Source organism: Arvicanthis niloticus, chromosome 25 (assembly GCF_011762505.2).
Source record: "Arvicanthis niloticus isolate mArvNil1 chromosome 25, mArvNil1.pat.X, whole genome shotgun sequence".
Lineage (NCBI taxonomy): Eukaryota > Metazoa > Chordata > Mammalia > Rodentia > Muridae > Arvicanthis > Arvicanthis niloticus.
In genome coordinates, this window is record NC_133433.1 from 11,803,853 (window position 1) to 11,819,671 (window position 15,819).

The 15,819-nt window shown below is 41.1% G+C and overlaps 1 pseudogene; it reads right to left on the reverse strand.

Annotated features, from left to right (window-relative positions):
* Window positions 1-10,212: 10,212 nt before the first annotated feature.
* LOC143438380 (methylsterol monooxygenase 1 pseudogene) lies at window positions 10,213-11,098 on the reverse strand (annotated as a pseudogene).
* Between the last annotated feature and the right edge of the window lie 4,721 nt (window positions 11,099-15,819).

The window sequence follows — 15,819 nt, forward strand, 5'->3', positions numbered from 1 at the left end:
GTATGGGTGTGGTGGGAATCACAACTCAAGTCCTACAGAAGAGACAAGAGTAAGAATGATCTTAACCACTAATACATCCCTCTGGGGACAGTCTCCATACTCACTTACAAACTGATGTTTTTGGCATTTCTTGTAGAAACTTGCTTAGATCCATTCTTTATTTTGGGTGCAAAAGTGTAGCTTCCTGGTTCTACTTTTCTTTGTGCATTTGTTATTTCTTTTTGATGCCTCCAGCATGCAGGTATCTGTATTATCTGCATGACCCACTTTGCTCTTCCTTTCCCTGGGAGTGTGTTCTGGTCAAAGTCCCGGCTCTGGCTGCTTTAATTCTAACTCTTCTTTGAACAATGGCCTTGGAACCAGGGTTTCAGTGGGAGCTTTCTCGCCTCATCTACTCCAAAGTGTGGACTAACAACATCATGGACAGTGCCAGCTTTCTGATGTCTATGTGGTCTGAGCTGAGAATTACTGAAAGGTGAACCTGTAAACATACTTTCCTCTTCTCTAGCTGTAGTGTCTGGCAATGCCCAACACGTTATCTCCTTTGAGGGCCTCAGAAATGTAATCAGCTGAAGGAAGGTATGGCATTAGTGAAATATTGAGAGCCGAGAGGAGAAAACCAAGCATGATTATATTAGCAACAATTCATGAATTTTGTTGTCTGATCACTGCCCTCTGTGAATGTGTTTTTGAAAATGAACATGGGATGGGTTCTTTGTAAGATAGGAAGTGGTTGCAACTAGCAAAGAGGATGTGCTTCCTGGGATTGTGGTTCAGGCATTTATGTGGCAATCTTCAGGACTGAATAGGAGAAAGCAGAAGTCAGAGGAAGGAAATACTGAAAGATGTGGGAAATCAAGTTACCTATTTTATGCATTTGTTCCCTAAAGGTTTCAGTCTTAAAGGCTTGATCACCAGGGTAGCACTACTGGGCGGTGCCTTTAAGAGGAGGGGCCTTATGGAAAGTTTTTAGGCCATTGGGAATGTTCCACAGAAAGGAATTGTGGACCTTATCCAGCTCCTTTATTTCCTGGTTTGTGAAGTTTAAGTAGTTTGACATGTCACATTAACACCCTGACATTGTGTTAAGTTGTCTTTACCAGATGCGTGTGAATGTATACATGGTGTGTGTGTGTGTGTATGTGTGTGTGTGTATGTACGTGTGGCATTTGTAAGTGTACATGCATGAGTGTGCACCTGAAGGTCAGAGGAGGCTGTCAGCTAGCTGTCTTGCTCTATCATCCTTATTCCCTTGGGACAGGGTCTCTCACGGAACCTGGATCTTGGTTGGTGGCCCCCAAGCTCCAGCAGTCCTGTCTGCTCTCCCCTCAGCGCTGAGGTGTTTATAGGTGAGCGTGGCTACTTCTGGATTTTTACATGGTGCTAAGGATCCAACTCAGCTCCTCATGCTTGCTGAGCAAGTGCTCTACCTCTTAACCATCTTCTCAGTGCTGAATTCTCTTTTCTTGGTAAGCAGATTGCCTCAAGAATTTCATTATAGTAATGTTGTAACTTCTAATACAATAACTCTGTACAAGCCATGAAACTAGCACCGAGAAGAAGAACAAGAGTATGTTTCGTTTTGATTTTCCTTCACTAGTCTGCTGGCCCCGGTGAGTGAAAGAGTGATGTTCCAGTTCCTAGCAGAGCTTTTTATCACAGAGCACAAAAAGTTTTAAGAAGGCACTTACAGTGGAGAGTTGTAAAGATATGTGGAAAATGGGAAGGGTCACTCTTGTGGAAAGCAGAAGGACAGATTGATCCCGTTTGGCACAGAAGAATGTTCAGATTGCTATTGCCGACAGGGACCATCTTCCCTTTCCACCTACCCAGCAAGTAGTTTTTAATAAAGAGGATCCACTATTTTTATCTTTATGGTAATTCTAGAAATAGTCACCCATTTATCCCTAATAATGTTACTGAAAAAATACCAGCAATTATATAATGACTGCAAGAAATCACATTTTTAAGTAAGTGAAGAGGAAAATGATTTTTCTTATTATATGTCCCCAATTTATATGTAATTACCATCTATGAAAGAACCTTCCTGGTATGCCTAATAATCGCCTTTTGTCCTTGCATGAAAAGTCGAGGCTTTAGTTTTGTATCTTTTTTTTTCTTTTTTCATTTGAGGCTTTGTTCTGCTCAGCTTATTTGTGGCTGACTTGGAGGGATAGAGGCAGTGTTTATGACACATCTCCCTGGCCTTCCTCAGGCTAGGAGTGACAGGTCTTATGGGAAAACATGGCTTCTTTAAGCCACAGTTTCTAATGAACTGCCACACCTCTGACTGGTAGATAATAACAAATGCTATATAAACACACTGTTGTTTTTTTCTTGAACTTTGGATTTATTGGTTACTTCATCCTTAGGAACCATCTTTTTTGTTGTTGTTTTTAGTTTGTTTGTTTGTTTTTGGGGACAGGGTTTTTCTGGGCAACCCTGGCTGTCCTGGAACTCATTCTATAGACCAGACTGGCTTCAAACTCACAGAGATCCACCTGTTTCTGCTTCCCAAGTGCTGGGATTAAAGGTGTGTGCCAACGCTGCCTGCCAGGAATCAGTTTTTGAAAACAAGGCAGGAAACAGAAAATAACAAAATCAAATACATAGTAGTTCTGATTTTTTTCATATTGGATACTGACCTTGAAACTATTTTCGTGTTTGTTCTTTGAGACAGGGTCACGTGTAGCTCAGGCTGGCTTTGAACTCACTATGTAGCTGACACCAGAATGGGAAGATTCCATTTTTTTTTTTTAATTCTCTTGTCCCCCACCTCCCGAGAGAGCTGTGGTTACAGGTGTGTGCCATTATGCCTGGATGGACCCTTAAACTATTAACTTATTTATTTTGCTTAACAGGTAAATTGCACACCAGAAAGTATCTCTGTGGTTTTTATATACATTGACTGTTTTGATTATTGTCGAAACCCTAGGAATCCACGTTCACTACTTAACAGATAAGGAAAACCAATAAGCTACAACCCCTTCCCTATCCACGTGTACATTCATCCAACAAATTCATCAGTGTCTACTTTGTGCCAGATATCCTTTCAGTGTGAGTAACTGTGGCAATCCCTTCTCTTAAGTACCTGACAGTTTAGTAATAGAAGATAACCAGAACAAATAAACACGGGATGGAGGAAGGTGCAGGGGGCAAAATACTGGAGCCAACACATGCAGGCAAAAATTCATCAGTGTGGCAGAAGGGATAGGGAATGTGTGTAAATCATTCTGTCAAAGGGCTATTTCTGGGGAAGTGGCATTTAAGATGGGGACTGAACGACCAGAGGAACCAGGCACTGTGTATCCAAGGGACATTCATTAATGCGAAGGACACGGCTGATGTGAATGAATGCCTTTGGCAGCTATAAATCTGGTACTTCCAAAAGAGAAAGCCTATCATGACGAGGGACAAAATGGGATGTGTCTAGGCACCTGAGGTTGGTAAAAGGGAGGGAAGCCAGAGCTCTGGAAGTCGCAAGGATACTGATGACTTCTGAGTGTAGTGGGAAGCCATTAGAAAGCTTTAGTCAGGGAAGGGAAAATGTAAGATCCTATTGACTCCCGAATAAGGAAAGAATTGTGTGAAGCCCTGAATGAACCAGAAAGGTGGTGTGGAACAGTATTGTGGCATTTCGAGGGATAAACGACAGTGAGATAGATGGGCAGTAGGTGAGCAGTAAAGATTGGACTGCAAGTAGAGGGAGACCTAAGTTTTGAGATAGGATCTTAAGCACTTGTAAACGGATTTTATATTGGAGGAAGAGGAGAAAAATAGTGTTCCCTTCTGGTTTGGGAGCTTGCAGACAGCATAAAGTCTGGCTACTGAGAATAAGCAAGTCTGTGTAGCATAATATACCTTATTTGACATCTCAGAAGTCATGAGAATGGATTGTTATGGATGACAAATAGAGAAGCAAATATACTTTACTATTTAGGCAAATCAATGCTAGTTGCGTAAGCTAAATGCTTCTATCCCTGGGGTTGAAAGAGAAGTTTTTTTTAGACGAGCTTTTCCCATCCCATCCCCCACTCCCCAACACATACACCTACCCTCATGATGTCTGCAGGGTAAGAGTCAGCAGGCATTGTGCTGGATTTGAGGCTAAAAAAAATCAACTCTCAGGGATGGGTCTTCATTTCTTCTAGCCTTGTCAAAAGTGACAGCTGGTAATTAAAAAAAAAAAAAAACTGTGCTCTGATTGTTGCACAATGAATATATGCTAGTTAACAAAACAGGGTGCATGCTACCTTCCTGCTCCTAACGGGACAGTGGGGGAAAGTATCAGCTGCAGCTGCTGTATGCTCCAGCTAAGGACGGGTGTCATAAAACCGATATGTCAAACTTTGTCCCCGGAGAGAGCATTTTTCGCGTAGGGATTCACCTTGCACTAAATCTCGAGGGTTTAACACATTTTTTCACTACTTTTATTTATATGAACGTGTGCTTTACCTTCAGGTATACCCGTGTACTGCATACATGCTTAGTGCCCGTAGAGGCCAGAAAAGGGTACCAGATCCCCTGGAACTAGAGTGGTTGTCAGCTGTCATGTGGGTGTTAGGAATTGAACCTGGGTCCTCTGGCAAAGTAGCCAGTGATCTTAATCACTGAGCCATCTTTCCAGCCTCTGCTTTGAGGTTTTAATTTTAATTTTAGGGCTCTCCCTCTTATTAACTGAACAATATTATTCTGTTTTTGAGATAAAACATTAAAAAAAAATCAAGGTTCAATTTTCTTGAGATTTTATAAAGGTAGTAAGAGAAAAACGTGTTAAAAAGCCCAGTTTTGTCCAGAAAACATAGATTAGAAAACTAAAAGAACAGAAAAAAGCAAGCAAAGTCCAAACTAGGGATCATTTTCTTTTCTTCTTTCCCTCCCTCCCTCCCTCCCTCCCTCCCTCCCTCCCTCCCTCCCTCCCTCCCTCCCTTCCTGTTTCCCTCCTTTTGTCCTTTTCTCCCTCTCCTCCTCCTCTCGCTCACTCTTTCTATTTCTTCTTTTCTTACTCTATGGGATACTGAAGCCAGGACATTACAAACCTGTAAAAACAGTGTCTATAACCTGTAACAGGGTTATAACCTGTAAGGTTGTCTGTCTACCACTGTGTATGTAGATGTATTGTTTTTTATATAAATGAGACACTAGTGGGAAAGCGTTATAATCTGATCTTAACAAGTTAACAATATGTTATAATTTTCAGGCCTAGCAGGGTTTTTTTTTTTTTTTTTTTTTTTTCCAGCATCTATGAACTGTCTTTTCAGAGTAGCCATGATTGTGATAGTCAGGGACCTTACATTGCTCTGTGTCTCAAATTTTTCCACTTAAAGCTCATTTTTAGTGATTCTTAACCCTTGAACAGCTTTCTCAAGAATCCTCAAGGTTCTATAAGATGCCCAGTGACCCTAGAAGGTAGTTTGTGAATTTGGTTCTATGACGGTAATTCTGGGAAGCAGAGCTGTTTGGCTGCTCGACTCTAATCCTGTATTTCATCAGATTGTTCCACATAGTCTCACAGGGGCAGTGGATGACAGTGTAAGACCACAAGGGCCAGACTAAAGGAGAAAAGCACCAAATAGCTTTACAGAGATGTCAGTTTGTCACATGTGTCAGAGCATCAGGCAATGAAAGTCACATTCCAAACAGTGTGTTTTTCTCTCTCTGCATACTTAAAATGCTCGTGTTAATTGACAGCCGATAAAAGGTGAGGGCATACAATGCTCACGAACTCATTTTAAAGCCTACAGGTAAAAGACTGAATTCTGACGTGAAATAAATGGCTTTCCACTTAATAAACTGGAGTTGTTCCAAGGACATCTTTTCATTAATGGAGCAGGTGCAGATGAAGTTTTGAGAAACTTGTACAGTATTTTAAAAAATAAAACATTTAATTAACAAGCTTGAAAACAGTGGCACACTTGAAGTGGGAATAAAACAATTGTTTTATATCAAACAGTGCAAATCCAATTTGTGAATGCAACTGCATTGAAAAGCTTTAAAATATTAATAAACCACTGTGGGCTTTAAGAAAGAAGTTTTCATTTTCTTTCAAGGTTTTCTCTTGAGACAAGTTCTAAACCAGAAAAGATGTTGAAAAGAATGCAAAAAAGTACATTCTTCTTGAAGGTCCAAAAATCTATCTGCAAGAAACAAAGACGAAAAGGAGTTAGAACATTTATAAGCACTAAAATATAAATTGTGTGTGAATTATTTTTGTTAGAGTTGCTTGGAATTATAGTCTCTGCTATTCTTCAATAACTTGTTAGGATTTAAATGTAACAGATTTGATAAAAAATTAATGTTAAAGATATACATTGCATTTCTCAACCTAGAACTGACTTGAATACTTACATGTAATTCAAATGATATAAAAGGAAAAAGGAGGGGGGATGGGATAGGGGGTTCTAGGGAGGGGAAATGGGAAAAGCGGATGGTGTCTGAAATGTAAATAAATAAAATATCCAATAAAAAAGAGTGAACTTTAGTAACCACACAACAGAATTAAAAAAAAAAAAAAGATTGCTTTCCAACTGATTTAATCTGCCTATCTATCTATCATCTATCTATCTATCTATCTATCTATCTAATCTATATATAAATTGTTTTATGATAATAATAAAAAATCAAGAAAGATATTTCTTTTTTAAGAAAGATATTTCAAGATAAGCAAACTAAAAAGGTTTAGCTTTTATTTACATTAAAATTTCCACATTAAAATTTCTATAAAGTAATTGTTTCTTGAGTGTAGCCTTTGCCACCAAGTGGTTTGGTAGCAGCATGGGCTGTGGGTCATAATAAAGTCCACACCAGGCTTCAGGGATCGCACAGCTGTTAGGTCATTTCTTCCCCAGTGATCTGGTTAAAATCTCCAAACTAAACCTCAGGCTAGGCACACTGCAAAAGAGATCCTGCTGGGTAAATCCTCTTGAGGACAGCCTGGCCTTCAGTCAGAACATCCACTCAGAGCCTATCACCAGGGTTTCTTTCATCTGCATCTTGCATTTGAGAAAACACAGAAATTACAGGCATGGGAGAGCCTGCACGAAGGCTAGTCTGCTCTTGGAGGCTCACCGAGGCTGACAAAATATTTGATTCTTTGATTCCACCCAACAAAGCTCCATCCTGGAAAAGTTATCCTGAAGCTACCAGAAGAAAAGTCAATGTACATAGGTTGTTGTTTCCTCAGATACTCACAGAGAAAGTCCAAACATTCTTCTCATCTGTAGGATGCTGGTTAGCCTTCAGTCCCAGGCCTTTTCATAACCACTTTGCACCCTCACGGTAGCAAATAAGTTAGACACGGATGATGTCTGAGTAAGAGGTGACTCAGCTTTTCTTTTCTGAAACCAATGGATCATAATTTCACATGCTTAACTTTCCCCGTCTTAAAATTATAGTGCCTGGACTCTGATTCTACTAATTAAAATTTATTTTTAGATTAAAAGGTTTATTTTATATGTATAAACGAGTGTTTTGTTTGCTCGAATGTATATGTACCATGTCCATGCTTAGTGTCCAGGTAGGTCAGAAAAGGGCATTGGATACCCTGGAACTAGAGTTTTGGATGACTGTGAACCACCATGTGGGTGCTGGGAATTGAAGGTCTGTAAGAACAGCATGCGCTCTCAACTGTGGAGCTATCCCTCCAGTTCCCCCTAATTTTTTTGTTTAATATATATACCTCATCAAAGAGTAAAAAGGTGGGGTAATAAATAGAAGCTAAACAGCTCAATACGAAGCATCTTAGATACTGTCATTAAATTATGTTACTTATTGCTTGTACCTTAAAGTGTCCCTGAGATTCCACTTTAAACAAATTTCCCATCAAAGCCGTTCAGGTTCATGTTCCTTAGGCTCCCTGTAGTATCTTTTTCTGTTTAACTCCTCGATTCTTTCCAGACCATTTGCCTAGTTATTGACTCTTTAATCTTCCCATTTCTCTGTTTCCAACCATTCCCTATCTCAGGCACTTTGTCTTACCTTAATCATTCTTGTCTTCTATTGGTGAAACTTTTCTACGCGGAATGAAGCTACAGAAATGAGAGATGATGCCTGTCTTTCTAAAACATAACAGTGTTTCTTCTTCTTCTTCTTCTTCTTCTTCTTCTTCTTCTTCTTCTTCTTCTTCTTCTTCTTCTTCTTCTTCTTCTTCTTCTTCTTCTTCTTCTTCTTCTTCCTCCTCTTCCCCTTCCCCTTCTTCCCCTTCTTCCCCTTCTTCCCCTTCTTCCCCTTCTTCCCCTTCTTCCCCTTCTTCCCCTTCTTCCCCTTCTTCCCCTTCTTCCCCTTCTTCCCCTTCTTCCCCTTCTTCCCCTTCTTCCCCTTCTTCCCCTTCTTCCCCTTCTTCCCCTTCTTCCCCTTCTTCCCCTTCTTCCCCTTCTTCCCCTTCTTCCCCTTCTTCCCCTTCTTCCCCTTCTTCCTTCCCCTTCCCCTTCCCCTTCCCCTTCCCCTTCCCCTTCCCCTTCCCCTTCCCCTTCCCCTTCCCCTTCCCCTTCCCCTTCCCCTTCCCCTTCCCCTTCCCCTTCCCCTTCCCCTTCCCCTTCCCCTTCCCCTTCCCCTTCCCCTTCCCCTTCCCCTTCCCCTTCCCCTTCCCCTTCCCCTTCCCCTTCCCCTTCCCCTTCCCCTTCCCCTTCCCCTTCCCCTTCCCCTCCCCCTCCCCCTCCCCCTCCCCTTCCCCTTCCCCTTCCCCTTCCCCTTCCCCTTCCCCTTCCCCTTCCCCTTCCCCTTCCCCTTCCCCTTCCCCTTCCCCTTCCCCTTCCCCTTCCCCTTCCCCTTCCCCTTCCCCCTCCCCTTCCCCTTCCCCTTCTTCTTCTTCTTCTTCTTCTTCTTCTTCTTCTTCTTCTTCTTCTTCTTCTTCTTCTTCTTCTTCTTCTTCTTCTTCTTCTTCTTCTTCTTCTTCTTTTTCTTTTTCTTTTTCTTCTTTTCTTCTTCTTCTTCTTCCTCCTCCTCCTCCTCCTCCTCCTCCTCCTCCTTCTCCTCCTCCTCCACATGTCATGTTCCTAAGAGAACATTATATACCATGTGGACGAACCATAAAGATTTTTAGAAATTGTAACAGGTCTCATCCAGGAACCAGGAACTGTTAACTAGTTCCTATGTGCACTCATCATCTGGAAGACTTCACTTAGTGAAGTTTCAGAATACAAAGGAAGTTTGTTTATGATACTTGGTAGAACCTTTATATCCAGGACTGACACAGCCAAATGACTCTATATTACAGGTTTCATGGAATAGAATAACATTCAAATAGAAGGAAAGAAACATATATTTAACTGCACACATATGCAGATATTAGAAAATAATTTTGATAGGGTTATTAGGACTCTAGAGTAAATGTAAGTAGGCTTGATTGGCTACTTAACTGCCTTAGTTTCCTTACATTTAAAATAGGAAAGTCAAAGATAATTCTTTTTTTTAATTGTAAAACTTACTTTAATGATTTCTGTGCCTTTCCTTATAATAATAAAACAAGACAGCTAATCTTCAATGCTGAAAACCAGGGGACCATACGAAAATTACATTTATTTCACCAGCTCCAGGTGCAGATAGAGAAGTGAATTCACAAAGCTCAAGGTACGACTTCAATGACCACCTGACACACAAAGACAAAGGAGTGGACAGTGGAAGTGGGGCTCCTTAATTTAAAAAACACCGCAAGTAACTTAAAAATCTTTAGGCTGTAATATTCTACGCACATCACGTAGGAAATGAGCCAATATACAAGATGCCAATAAAATTACAACACTCAAACACAGATTTACAGAATAGTCCTGAACTGGTCAATTCCAGACCAGAGCGTGGTTTTAGTCACTTGCTCACCAGCTGATATATTCACTTTGTGATATTTTCATTTCAGGTAAATACTAAAAACACTGTCTTAAACTAGAAGGTAAACATCATTGCTGAGAATTTCCTGAACTGACCAGTGTATGCAAAAGGCTTAGAAGGCAGCGTCAGCTTCAACCTCGGGTGGCATGAAGTGGTGAGGTGTATGTTAATACTTCTTCCAGTGGCCTTTAAAACCTCCTCATGAAAGTTACACACACACACACACACACACACACACACACATGTTCATCTGTTCCCACATATACAGATCTTGAATGTAAAGTAGAAAAGTTCTTGTCTGGAAGATAAAGGTTGTTACCGTTCTTATCACTTAGCAGCCAAGTCACGTGCTTATTTCTGCTCCCCAGCTGCAGTTGAAGAGCTGGGTATTCACTCAGACTTTTCCCTAAGCTTCTTCATCTTTTCAATGTAGGCATGATAGTGGGCATCTGTCCCCAAGATTCTGTCACACCGTGTGAAGGTGGAGATGTAATTCCCCATGAAGTTCATGTGGTGGAAACCGTGGTGCCGAGCATCCGTATCAAGAGGGATGAAGTTCAGTGGGTTGAGAGGAATATCGTAACTGCTGTGCACATCAACGGTTTCTAGCAAATGCACGGTCACCCGTGCCCAGAGAAGAATTATGTGGTCACACAAAAGCACAGTTCTAATGAAAAAAAATCCAGCCCCAAGAATTAGGGTTTCTACAGGGTATGCTTATTCTACCTCAATTCCAAATGGAGTCTGAAACTCGTGCTGGATTTTATGAATGTATTTATAAGTCCTCTTATGGTGAAGGAGTCTGTGCGGGAAATAGTGCCAGGTATCCTCAATGACAGCAGAGCCCAGACACCTTGCCAAAGTTAAATACCATCTTGTCATTCTTTCCCAATCATAAGGAATATTGAAAAACTCGGTAAAATAGTACATTCCACAAATCAGAAGCAATTGGATCAAAAAATGATTAAATAGAATTCCTTTCAAACACTTCCACTGGCCTTTGAAAATTTCTGGTTTATCCTGTTGAATCTTGTGCGTTCTCATGTAAGGTATAAACTGGAAGAGAAATCCAGGTAAAGAGAACAAGAAATAGATGGTTTTACGAACTATCAGGGACCCCCCAGGTTGTGATTTGGAACTTTGTATAGTTATTCAACATGTAGACCCCAGTATTCTTAAAGGGTTCCTGCAAAGGATTCTCAGGCGGGAGTGAATCCGTATATTTCACAGCCAGGGATGCAGAGCTGAATATGCCAACACTTTTGTTTGTGGCCATTTTAAAATCTCTGGGAGGAGCTTTCTATTCCTGGCATCCTGCGATTGACAGCGGTCTCTGCGCATGTCAGAGATAATTTTTATTCCATAAAGTCATTATAGAAATTAATTGAGTTGTGACATATGAAAAAATAATTAGATACATTGAAATTATCATATAATGTTAAAAAAACTGACTAGATATACCAGCATGTCTTCATTGGGTTTGAATTGTAATGAATATATACATGTATTCACATACACATGTAGAATGTATGTATGTATTTATGTATATATGTATGTATATATGTATGTATATATGTATGTATGTTTGTATGCATGCATGCATTTTAATTGTCTTCTAGTTTTCTTTCTTTCTTTCTTTCTTTGTATATGTATTTGTTTATTTATTTTGAGACAAGGTCTTACTATGAGTTTTTGGTTGGCCTGGAACTCACTATGTTGGTCCCAATTAAAAAAGATTCACCCACTTCTGTCTTCTGAGTAATAAATAGGACTAAAGGTGTGTGCCACTGCACACACAGTTTCACTACACACCAGCAGGCCACCAATTGAGGAAGTATTGAAATGCCCAAGATACGGGGCACATCTCATTCAAATCACCATATTGTATTAGATTTTTGCTTGCTTGTTTGTTTGTTTGTTTGCTGTGGCAAAATACTTGAAACAACTTCAGGAGAAGAGTCAACTTGGCTCATAGCTATAGATGTTTTGGTTTGTGGTTCCTGACTCCCATTGGTTTTGGATCTACAGTGAAGTGAAATACCATGGCAATAGTATCTTTGCCAGAGGCTACTCACCACATGGTGAACAAGAGGCAGAGAAGGAAAGGGATTGTGTATGATCTGGTTAATTTTTATTGTCAACTGGATACAAACTAGAGTTATCTGGGCAGAGAGAACCTCAGAAGAAAAAATGCCTGGATCAGATTGACCTGTAGGCATGTCTGTGGGACATTGTCTTCATCAATGATTGATGTTAAAAGGTCCAGTCCATTGTTGTCAGGACCACTTCTAGGCAGGTCGTCCTGGGATGTATAAGAAGGCTGGAAAGTCCCAGAGACCTGGGATGTGAGAGGCTACCAGGACTCAGTAAGGATGCTATTAGCTGAAATGCCCAACAGTGGGGAGATGGAGCCAGGAGAGACCACCACGAGTAGACAGACATGGCCCCCAGTTGAAGCAGGGGACCATTTACCCATCTTTGAAACTTTTAACCCAGAATTGTTCCTGTGTAAAGGAAATGTAGGCACAAAGATGGAGCAGAGACAGAAAGAAAGGCCACCCAGTGACTAGCCTGACCTGGGATCCATCCCATGTGGGTACAACAAATCCTGACACTATTACTGAGTCCATATTGTGCTTGCAGACAGGAGTCTGGTGTGGCTGCCCTCTGAGAGGTTCTGCCAGCAACTGACTAAAACAAACGTAGATACTTAAAGCCAACCATTGGATTGAATATTGAAGAGTTAGAGAAAGGACTGAAGGAGCTGAAGGGGCTTACAACCCCATAGGAAGAACAACTGTTGTCAACTAACCTGGACCCTTCAGAGTTCCCAGAGACTAAGCCAAAAACCAAGGCGCATACCTGGGCTGGTTCGTGGCCCCGGGCAGGAACACATGTAGCAGAGGACTGCCTTGTGTGGCCTCAGTGGGAGAGGATGTGCTTAATCCTGTGGAAACTTGATGCCCCAGGGAAGAGGGATGGATGCTGGTGGAGGTGAGGTAGGTGTGGGTGGAGCACCCTCTCAGGGGGGTGGAGGTTAGGGGGCGAAGAACTTGGAGAAGGGGGACTAGGAAGTGGGGAAACTTGGAATATAAATAAAATAAAATAAATAAATAAATAAGAAGGCTGGATGAGCATGGGCCATTTTTTTTTTCCTGTGGCTTTTGCATTAAATCCTCTTTAAGTTTCTGTTCTGATGTTGGGTGGTGGTAGTACACTCAGGAGACAGAGGCAGGCATATCTCTATGAGTTCGAGGCCAGGCCTGGTCTACAGAGCAAGCTCCAGGACAGCCAGGGCTATGTGGAGAAACACCTGTTTCAAAGAAAATTTAAAAAATATGTTTCTGCTCTAATTTCCCTCAATAATGGATTATTACTAGGAAGTAAAAGCTAAATAAACTCTTTGCTTCTTAAATTGTTTTGGTAACAGTTTTTTTCTTCTTGTTCTTCTTGTTCCTCCTCCTCCTCCTCCTCCTCCTCCTCCTCCTCCTCCTCCTCCTCCTCCTCCTCCTCCTCCTCTTCTTCTTCTTCTTCTTCTTCTTCTTCTTTTTCTTTTTCTTTTTCTTCTTCTTCTATCAGCAATAGAACAGATTAAACTAGAACAGATTAAAGTAGAACAGATTAAGAAAACCGGCTAACTTTCAACAATATTCCCCAGTGTCAGTTAGGTCCTATTTACTAAATTTCCTCCCAAATGAGATCCATACAAGCTGTGGATAAAAAAAATTTAACATGAGCCAATGGAACACTTCAAATTCAAAAGGCACTTTCTGGCTCATGGCCATCTCATAAAAATGCAAGACTTTCCAAAAGTATTAGTGAGTTTTTCAATATTTATTTTATTTTTATGTCTGTATGTGTACTGCATGCATGCCTAGTGCCCACTGAGGTCAGTAGAGGGCATGGAATTCCCTGAAACTGGAGTTAGAATGGCTGTGACTTACCATGTGAGAGCTGGGAACTGAATTCAGGCCCTCTGCACCAGCAACTATTTCTTCAGTCCCAATCTTTAGTAGTTTTAATAATTTTCAGAAGTCCAAGTTTAAAGTTTCTTTTCATACCCAAACTAACCTTTTAGATGCACCCTCCTGAAAAAAATCAAAAGAAATTTACATATCACAATTCCTAAGAATGAATAGTCTCACTCAATAGGAGAATAGGAAGAAGGGATTCTACCAGAGAAAGTCTGAGACCCCATAGATCCAACACTAGGTCTTGTAGCTCTAGGTCTGGAGTCTGACCTCTTTGTGGGCTAGCTGTAGTTATCATCTGTGTGCTCTCAGTGAATGGTTCATTTTTTTTTTAATACCCTAGGGTCTCTACGTTACCATATAGACTTACTTCATCCTCACATCTTCACACATTGTACCTTTATGGACTGCGTGCAGGGTCTCTGACACTGTCACATGTTCCCTGGTCTCACAGACTCTCTTTAAAATCTGGGTGGTCTCCATTACTCCTTTATTATTGAATTCTGATTGCCTACAAAACTATCATTCCATGGACAGTGCCAGAGACTACTGCAAATCTGCATGGTATTTGGAACTCTTGGATAATGGCCTTGTATGTGGGTTGCTGCAAGGTAACCATTCATTTTACCTTTCATTCATGGTAAAATGAATCTTGGAGAAGCAAGTTCCTAGGTGGTCCTGTGTAAGCGTGATAAGCCTGAGAGGTTACTCAGACATGCTCTTTTCTCAAAGAAGACCCTTTCAAATGAGTTTACGCTCTTATTCCCCTTCAGTTTGTAATGTGTGGAGTCTTGCCATTTCCTAAAATGCCTTTGAGGAACCCTTTCTGTTGTGCCAATGCAAAGTATTTTGGGCTGCCTCTCCCTCCCCCTCCCCCCCTCCTCTTCCCCCTCCTCTTCCTTTTTCTCCTCCTCCTTCTCCTTCTCCTCTCCCTCCTCCTCCTCTTCCTCCTCCTCCTTTTCTTTTCTGAGACAGGGTTTTTCTGTGTAGATTTGGATGTCCTGGAACTCACTCTGTAGACCCAGCTGTCTTTGAACTCACAAAGATTTTCCTGCCTATGCCTCTTGAGTGCAGGGATTAAAGGCGTACTCCACCACTGCCAGGTTTTTGGGCTTCTTTTTAATGTCTAATCTCTTCAAACATGATTTCCTTAGCTTCAAGTTCACATTAAATTTCCTGATCAAATTGCACGTTTTTCTGTTCTACTTTTTTTTTTTTCTCCTCCCAAGCCTCACTGGACTTTTATAGCAATAGGGGTTGATTCTAGGTTGTGTCAAGTTGTCAACAAATACACCTGGCTAAAAGCAGGTAGTGATAATCATGTCATATCCTGAATCCTGAATTGCATTGAGCTTGGCTCTGCCAGATCAGTTAGACAATCACCTTTCACTCAGCATCAGTACCAAGTCTCAGGACATAGGTAAAGTGTAGACAAGTTCTTTGGCAGAATGTAAGAGGGATCTCCTCCAGTCCAATTCCACTGGAGTTCTTGTTTCCAGTCCATAAAGGTACAATGTGTGAAGATGTGAGGATGAAGTAAGTCTATATGGTAACGTAGAGACCCTAGGGTATTAAAAAAATGAACCATTCACTGAGAGCACACAGATGATAACTACAGCTAGCCCACAAAGAGGTCAGACTCCAGACCTAGAGCTACAAGACCTAGTGTTGTAGAACTTCATGGTCACAGTCTTTGCTGCCAGCCTTCAAATTGACATTCTGGTCTGCTAAAGCTCCCACCTGAATCACCCATTCAGCTCCACTCATAGCTCCATTTTAGGCTTTTGCTACCTCACTTCTCCATCCAACGCCCAGTTCCCTCCACAAATATGTTCCAAAGGCTTAATGACCAATGGTCAGGTTTAATCCTAACAATGGTCATACCGACAGTAACAAATCTCTATTAGTTTTTTTCAACATCGCAATATCTTTTAGAGATAACTTCAGGAGAGGAAGAAAAATTTTGGCTCATAATTTCAGAGCTTTCATTTTATAGCTCTTGACTCTGATTCTGAGCAAAGGGCTC